The 8,093-nt window shown below is 44.1% G+C and overlaps 1 non-coding gene across 1 annotated transcript; it reads left to right on the top strand.

The window, feature by feature from the left end:
* The first annotated feature begins 438 nt into the window (after positions 1-438).
* TRNAP-AGG (transfer RNA proline (anticodon AGG)) lies at positions 439-511 on the top strand. Its single transcript has one exon. It is a non-coding gene; the product is annotated as a tRNA-Pro (tRNA).
* The last annotated feature ends 7,582 nt before the right edge of the window (positions 512-8,093 follow it).

Genomic DNA, 8,093 nt, shown 5'->3' with positions numbered 1-8,093 from the left:
CAAAAATACCTTCCATGTACCTTGGGAAACTGGAATAAGCCACTCCAAAACATATCTAAGTAAAACTACTAGAGTTTAAAGGCAGAAAAGATCAAATTACTTCGAGAGATAAAAATATAAGCTGACAACAGACAAAGCAAGGCAACAGTGGACGCATTTACAAGACACTCAGGGAAAGAAAGGACCAGCCAGGGAGTTTTGTGTCCAGGCATCAAGGATCAAGGCTGTAGACAAACAGAAGAGAAGTGAGGGCAAAAATTTAGAGACGATCATATGACTTTCCTTGAGCATGAGCTCCCCCCAAACGAGACAGCAGAGGAAACCACCAAGTGACCGGTGGAGAGCATTTAGGTGCTTAATTGGTGGAACAGCAGTACGTGCACATTGCACTTCCTAACCAAGTACAACAAGTGCAACTGAAAACAGTTGAAGGAGGGGGGAGGGTATAGCTCAGTGGCAAAGCGTGTGCTCAGGATGCACAAGGTCCTGGGTTCAATCCCCAGTCCCTCCACTAAAAACAAATAAATAAATAAACAAATAAAAACAATTGAAGGAGAAAGGAGAGAGAAAAGAAGAAACAGAATCATATAATGGACTGCTAAGTAGGTATTAGCTGGGAGTCAAATGATCCCATATAAAATGGCCAGACCAGATGTTAAAGGGTCAAGAGAAAAACAATGGAATTAAAAGCGATATAAAAATATAACAACTTAACCTCTAAAGCAAAATGTAAATATTCCAAAATTTAGGGAGCCCTATGCCAAAACCCTAAAAGAAAAGATTTTAAACAACAAAGAAGACACACCAAATAGTGATAGAAACACAGTAAGTATACCATAATACATGCAGTAATTATAACAGAAAGTAATAGGACAGAGTTGAGACCAAATCATATCAGTTTACAAATGCACTTAATTTGCCTGTTAAGAGATTTTCAAATTTGGTCATAAAGGAAAATCTAATTGTAAAGGAGCAGAAGCTATCTATGATCCTGTCAGGCAGAGCAGAACAGGCCAGAGAGCACTGAATGAGGGGAAGAAGGCTGGTTTACAGCCAATGCTTCAACTCCATTGTGCATGACAGTGGGTCTGAAGTCACTGGAGGCTGCAGATCTGAAGTCAGAGGAAAAGCTGGATGCGACATGGGGCAGCATAAGGACAAAGAAACTGCGTGGATAAAATAGACTTCGTGACAACAGCGAAAATCCATGAAGGCAAACTGGAGGCTACCTCCAACGCTGAGTATGCAAAAACAAACAAACAACCCCCACAATGAGCTATCACTTCACATCCATTAGTATGGCTATTATTTAAAAAAACAAAAACAAAAACATAGAACATAACAAATAGGATGGGGAGAAGTTGGAACCCTTGTGTGTTGCTGGAGGGAATGCAAAACGGTACAGCTGCTGCAGAAAACAGTATGGCTGTTCCTTAAAAAATTAAACATAGAATTACCCTATGACTCAGCAATTCCTCTTCTGGCCACATACCTAAAAGAAGCGAAAGCAAGGACTTGAGCAGGGCACGAACATGTACGCCCATGTTCACAGCACTGTTAATCACAGTAGCCAAAATGTGGCAGCAGCCCAGTGTCCATCAATGAATGAATGAATGGAATGTGACATACAGTGGAATATTAATTAATATTTAAAAAGAAAGGAAATTCTGACATAAGCTACACTATGACACTATGTGAAATAAGCCAGGCACAGAAAGACGAATACTATGAGTCCACTTAATATGCGATACCTCAGACTCACAGAGACAGAAAGGGTGGCTTGGGAGAAGGGGAAGGAGGAGTTACTGTTTAATTGGTACAGAGTTTCAGTTTGGGAAGATGACAAAGTTCTGGAGGTTGATAGTGGTGCAGAACGAGGTGAATGTACTTAATGTCCCTGAACTGTGCACTTAAAAATTATTCAAATGGTAAATTTTATGTTATGTGTATTTTACCATCATAAAAAGAAGACATGACAAATTGGCAGAAATTATTTCCACACACACCACAGACAGGGGATTAGGCAATATCCCTAATATATAAAGAGCTTAAACACCGAGATGGGCAAAACACATAAACAGACAATGCACAGTAAAGATTTAAGAGCCCGTAAATATATGAAAAGATGTTAAACTTTACTCATAAAAGAGTTGCAAATTAAACCTACAGAGATACAGTTTTTCCCCCAACAAACTGGCAAAAATTTGAAAGCTTGACAAGACACTCTGTTGGCAAGACTATAAAGAAAAATTGAGACAGTTTCTACGAACAGACATGGAGTGATTTCCAGGATATATTATTAAATATGAAATAAAAAATCAAATGAAAAGTGTGAAGTGCAATACTTACATATTACATGCTACTCTTTGTGTAAGAAGGGAAAATAAGTAAACATACAAATACCTGTTTATGTTGGCAGCCCACACACTGATGATAAACCAGGAAACCATGAAATGAGTTCCGCGTGACAGGTGGGAGGAAAAGATGGAAGGGACAGGAGTGACACTTGTCCAAGAATACCTTTTGTCTATGCTTGACTTCCGGAAACATGTGCATGTCCTACATATTCAAAGTAAAAGAAAATCAGCGAAACTATGGGGAGGCCACTAAAAATGGAATCCAAACAGAAACGGAATCCAAACAAATATGTGAATAACTATATTTCAAATAGATAACATACCCACATTGAAAAGGGATTGAAGGAGTAATATGCATGACTTTCAGACAGAGTACTTGGGTTGGATCCCCACAGTCTAGAGAACAAAAGAACGACCATTTTTGAACTCTTCTTTATGATGTGTCTTCATAGTGTCATGGGTGTTGCAATTAAACTATTTTATGCATATTGTGTAATTGAGCAAGTCAGAAAACGCATTGTTTTAGGGAGCTAGGGTTCTCATTATGGAAGAAGGGAGATATGATGGAATGAGGGAAGGCAAGCAAGATTCCTTCTGAGTAGATTTGGAATTAGAACTGCATGATCTGATTATTTTATACACATATATACATATACACGTGTACACATATCCATGCTCAACTACATGTCCACATATAAACAAATATTCATACATATACCACACACATGTATGTATGTCCTAGATCTGTCCACTAAAAAGACGCAGAGCAATGATACCCTGGTAGCCATGAGCACATTTTGCAACCGGATCTTGGTTTCTAAATACCATTCTCCATGATGAGAATGTTCCCTTGCAGTAGCAATTGATCCATGGGTGGGGCCTGGAAGGTCCTAGGTGAGCCTTAGGGAGAGTTTAAAAGGAGGGGGGGCAATGTTAAAAGGTTTCAGGAGCCAGCTTGAAGGGCACCCATCGGCTGAATCTGGGACATATATGTGTCAAAATAAACACGAAATAAAATAGAAATCTGAAAGTACATGACGATAATAAACAGAGAAATTCGTGGAAGAGACGACAGGGCTCTTTCTTCCAGGAGAAAGCAAACTGGTAAATGTGAAGGGAAGGGTGAGGAAGAAAATCACTACTGTGCAGACGTCATTGTAAAGACCGGTCGGAGGAGACTGAGCAATAGATACTAACCTGTCTGTAGGGAGGGACAGGGGAGAGAGATTTACAAGATGAGAAGGAGGGGATTTACAAAGTCTGCAGACATCTTCCATCAGAATGCTTACTAGCTGCAGAGGGAACTTGGTAACTGTACGGTGGAGAAGCTGGACAACACCTTGGCCAGATGATCAGCGTGACTATCACTCATGAGGGTCAGATGGATGTCCTGGGTCTGCAAAGATGTCCCGGGAAGGACTCAACACACTGTTTCAGTCTTCTGGCCAAGGATACATAACCTAAACCGGATAATGAATACATACTGGAAAAAACAAGATTGAGGAACATTCTGTAAAAGAACTGGCTTGTGTTCTTCAGAAATGTCACTATTACGTGAGACACGGAAAGGGGGAGGGGCTGTTCCATACTAGGGGCCTGAGGAGAGTGGTAACTAAACAAACACGTGACACGGGCGGCTGAAGACGCAGTGGAGGGCGTGACAAGGACAATTAACAAAAGGGGACGAGGAGTATTCCATTGTGTAAATATACCGCAACTTCTCTATCCAGTCATCTGTTGATGGACATTTAGGTTATTTCCATGTCTTGGCCATTGTAAATAGTGCTGCTATGAACATTGGGGTGCAGGTGATCCAACATTGCACACTGACTATACTTCAGTTTAAAAAAAAAAAGTGGATGAAGAACTGGAGGATAGGGAACAACAGTGCCAGTTCTAGCAGGCTCCAGTCTACTAGAGTGTTACATTTTCTGATTTTGATAACTGTACCGTGATTATATAAGAGACTCTTATTCTTAGGAAATCTGAATTATCAGAGGTTAAAGTGGCATGATAAACACAAATGACCTTCAAAAGTCCAGGGAAGATATAGACAGAGGATAATAAAAGAGCTGTGGCAAAAAAAAAAAAAAAAAGAAAAAAGAAACCCAAAAGGCGGTAAGTCTGGGTAAAGAACTTATGGGAAATATTTTTGCAGCTTTCCTGTAAGTTTGATTTATTTTCTTTACAAAGTGATTTAACTTGCAGGGTGGTAGACGCTGATGATCCACTGGATTTTGCAAATTAGGAAAGACGCAGAACCCTGAAAACATTCAGGTAAAGCTACACAACCCAGGCCTCTAAACAGCACTGCATCTTGTTTCCCTAGTAGCTCACACCACAGACAGTTCTCCTTCCCATTTGTTTCGCCTGCGTTTAGTTTCCCGCCGCACCTCCAGGCCCACCTGCCTGGGCACGGGTTCTGCATTCTTCTGGGTGATGGGCTGAGCAGCAAGCTCTCCTTAAGCGCTGACTCGTCCTCTGCTCAGGGCCTGGAACTGCGTGGCTCCATGGCTGTCATTCTTCTGGGGACTCCTTCCCCGCTGGAAGCCCCCAGGGCTTTTTTCTGGAACGTATGGTACAGCAGGAACAGTGCAGACTTGCAGCAACACGTGAGTGGAGCGGAGTGCTTCCGTGGCCATTCGCTGTATGGGCTGCTGTTGTCAGAGATGTCGGGGGCCCTGTGCAATGTGATGACACATTGTGTCTTCACGCAACAGAAACTTTTTATACTCTGATTGTCCAATTTTTCTTCTTCTAAAATATTTTAATAAGAGAAAATACACAATTAGGAGAGAAAAGAAAAATGAAATTGTAACTGCTTAAATAGGACTGAAATTGGATAATCAGAACTCTTCCCCCTCCCCCTTGAAATTTGAAATGCATTTATACAGAGGCTACTGTCAAAAGAAGATGTTAAAGAGGGCTGCTCAGCTCCCATCATGAGCTGGCTTTAATGGGAGGGCACACTTTGAAATAGAGCAATTCCATCCTCAGCAAGTTGAGGACGACTTCTCTCAAAACAGGACTCCTGTCCCCCTTGTATGTAGTGGATCCATACATTGACCACCTGCCAAAATCCTCCCAGAAATGTCCTGACTTGAACTGAGATGGAGAAACAATTCATCAGTGGCATTTGGGTTAAAGCATTCAATCACCCTGAAAATACAGACGTTCTCAATGAGCTTACCCCACGCCAGGCGCTGCTCCAAGCTCTGTTCGTGTATTCTTTTACGTGATTATTATGAATCTTCACAACAGCCTGACCAAGTGAATGCTGGCATTACTCCAGTTTTACAGAGTGGCCCAATGCTGTTGTGTGACCCGCCCGAGGCAGCTCAGCGAGCCGCAGATTCTTCAGGGAAACTGAAGACCTCTGGGCTCTTGATCTGGGAGCTGGTTACGTGATGTGCTGAGTCTGTGAAACAGTCCAGTGGGTTGAACACCTAGAAAGACGCACTTTCTACATGCAAGTTATACTTCAGTGAAGCAGTCAGGAGGGATGGGGAATCCCTGACCGCCTTTCAGCCTCTACAAAGCCTCAGTGAGACTCACCCCTGCTCAGCAGCCTTTCTGGAACCACTGCAGACCGCTGCCTCCTCTCACTGCTTGCCTTCCTCACTGGCCCTTGCAACCCACCCTGCTTTTTTTTTTTAACGTTGAGAATTTTTATTTTGACAAATAAGTGCAGGATAAAAAATTTGACCCAGAGTTTTTTTTTTTTAAGTAAAAATAAATATGTTTACAAGTTACTGTAGAAATAACGCAAAAACGGGTTAAAATTCTGAACATCCTGGAAGCATCCACATGGTCTCTTGGGCTTGCGGACACCAAGCTCCTCACCCCACATTAGGGGAATGTCATTGAGGGTGAATGAACCTTTCTTCATCCTCGCTGATTGCTCCGCCCGGGGCTCACCACCAGCAGCCCCTGCAGAGAGGCGCTCCAGGCTAGAGCTGGCAAGTCGGCGCGACAGTCCCTGTTGTAACTGGGACGAGCAAGTCTGACTCGTGTTAGATCTGTTCCTTTGGCTGTAACCCTGTGCTCTGTTCCCTGGGCTCAGTCATGCTGGCTCTGCACCTTTTGTAAAAGAATGTTGCCTAGAGCCTGAAATACACAGGACAGCCCATTTTCCAGGCCCTGACCTTTAAGGGTATAACTCTTTCCCATTCATAGAGAGAAAAAAAATTTGCAGAGCAGAGGATAACCTTTGTCTTGTTGGAGGTTTGTAGGGACACCATGACCTGACCTAGGTGGACAGCTGCTAGAACAAAGGATTCTGACACCAAGAAATTTGCAACAACCAACTGCACCCCCTCCCCTTTTTAGTGTAAAAGAAGCCCAAATTCTGACTTGGGGAAGATGGTTCTCCAGGACATTAGTCCCGCATCTTCTCCATCTGCCGGCTTTCCAAATAAAGTTGTTATTCCTTGCTCCAGTACCTCATCTTCTGACTTACTGGCCTGTCGTGCGGTGAGCAGAACAAGTTAGGACTCCGTAACACTTTCATTCTGGATAGCTCTTTCCATCAAAACGCCTGGGATAAGGAAAACATCGCCAAAACAGCCTAAAAAGGAATTCTCTCCTGTTGTCAACTGAGAGATGTTCTTCCCCCCGCCTCCCTCCCACCCCAGGCTCCCGGGGAGCCTGTCCCCTGGGGAGGCCATGTCACCAGCGCTCCCTGCCATACTGGCTCTGTCGATGCTGGTGTGGGGCGGGCTGCCCGTGGTGAGTTGTGTCAGCAGATCTGTGGACCTTGCCCTGTCCACATTCCGCAGAGATGATAAAGAACCAGTTCTTTCAGTTTTTGTACACTCTTGTAGCCCTTTCCGTGTGTCCCAGACAGGGAGGGGAACCTTCTGATGTCCGACAGCTGCTTCCCTAACTTCAGAAGTACCAAGTTTCCCCTCCTCCCTCCAGCCCAGGGCTGCTGCCTTCCCAGGAGGCCTCTCGGCTCACGGGGTCCATGAACTTCTGGCGCACTTGCCCCAGCCATCCCCCAGGCAGACCTGGGTTCTGCGGTGAATATACCTCCAGCTCAGCTGGACTCCTGCTTTCACAGAGTGCGCTGACAGGCACAGCTCACGGAGTCCTCATTCCTCTTGTTCATCTCCGAGGACCACTGGAGGCTCAGAGAATTCAGGTAAGTTTTCCAAACCTTTCATGTAACCAGAAAATGGCAGAGCCAAGTACAGCCCCCCGCCGTTCACTCTAAGCTCACAGCAACACCCCTCCCCACTACTGCAGGGACAGAGAGGCCCAAGCCTGGAAAGTCAGCAGGCGTGGATGTTCTGAAGAAGCCTCTCATTTATTTATAGTTGATACAACACTCACTTCCGAAGATAATTGGAATCATCTTACAAAACCCACAAACACAGACACGGAAGATGTAGGGAGAAGCGTTGTGTGGGCAGACCGTGTAAATGGGGGGTTTTCCATTCCCCTCGTCCCCCTGCCAGGTTTCCAATCCTGGAGAGCTTTGTAAAAATATAGTTCCCTGTGACTCCCAGCCCAGATCTACTGAATCAGAATCGGCAAGAGGGGGCCGGCTCATTACAGTGTTTAAATTCTGCAATGAAAACAGGTAAAGGATACTAGAAACAGATTTAAGAGCAAGGATTATACACTGTACAGTGTAGGGGCTTAGAAACCCTCACAGATGTGGGGCCCAGGCAGGCCTCAGGGTCCCCAGAGCAACATCCCCCTTTGCCTGCTCAAGAATGGACATGGTCTGTT

Source organism: Camelus dromedarius, chromosome 8, assembly GCF_036321535.1.
Source record: "Camelus dromedarius isolate mCamDro1 chromosome 8, mCamDro1.pat, whole genome shotgun sequence".
Lineage (NCBI taxonomy): Eukaryota > Metazoa > Chordata > Mammalia > Artiodactyla > Camelidae > Camelus > Camelus dromedarius.
Note: the sequence above shows the minus strand (reverse complement) of the source record. Positions and strands in the feature narration are given on the sequence as shown.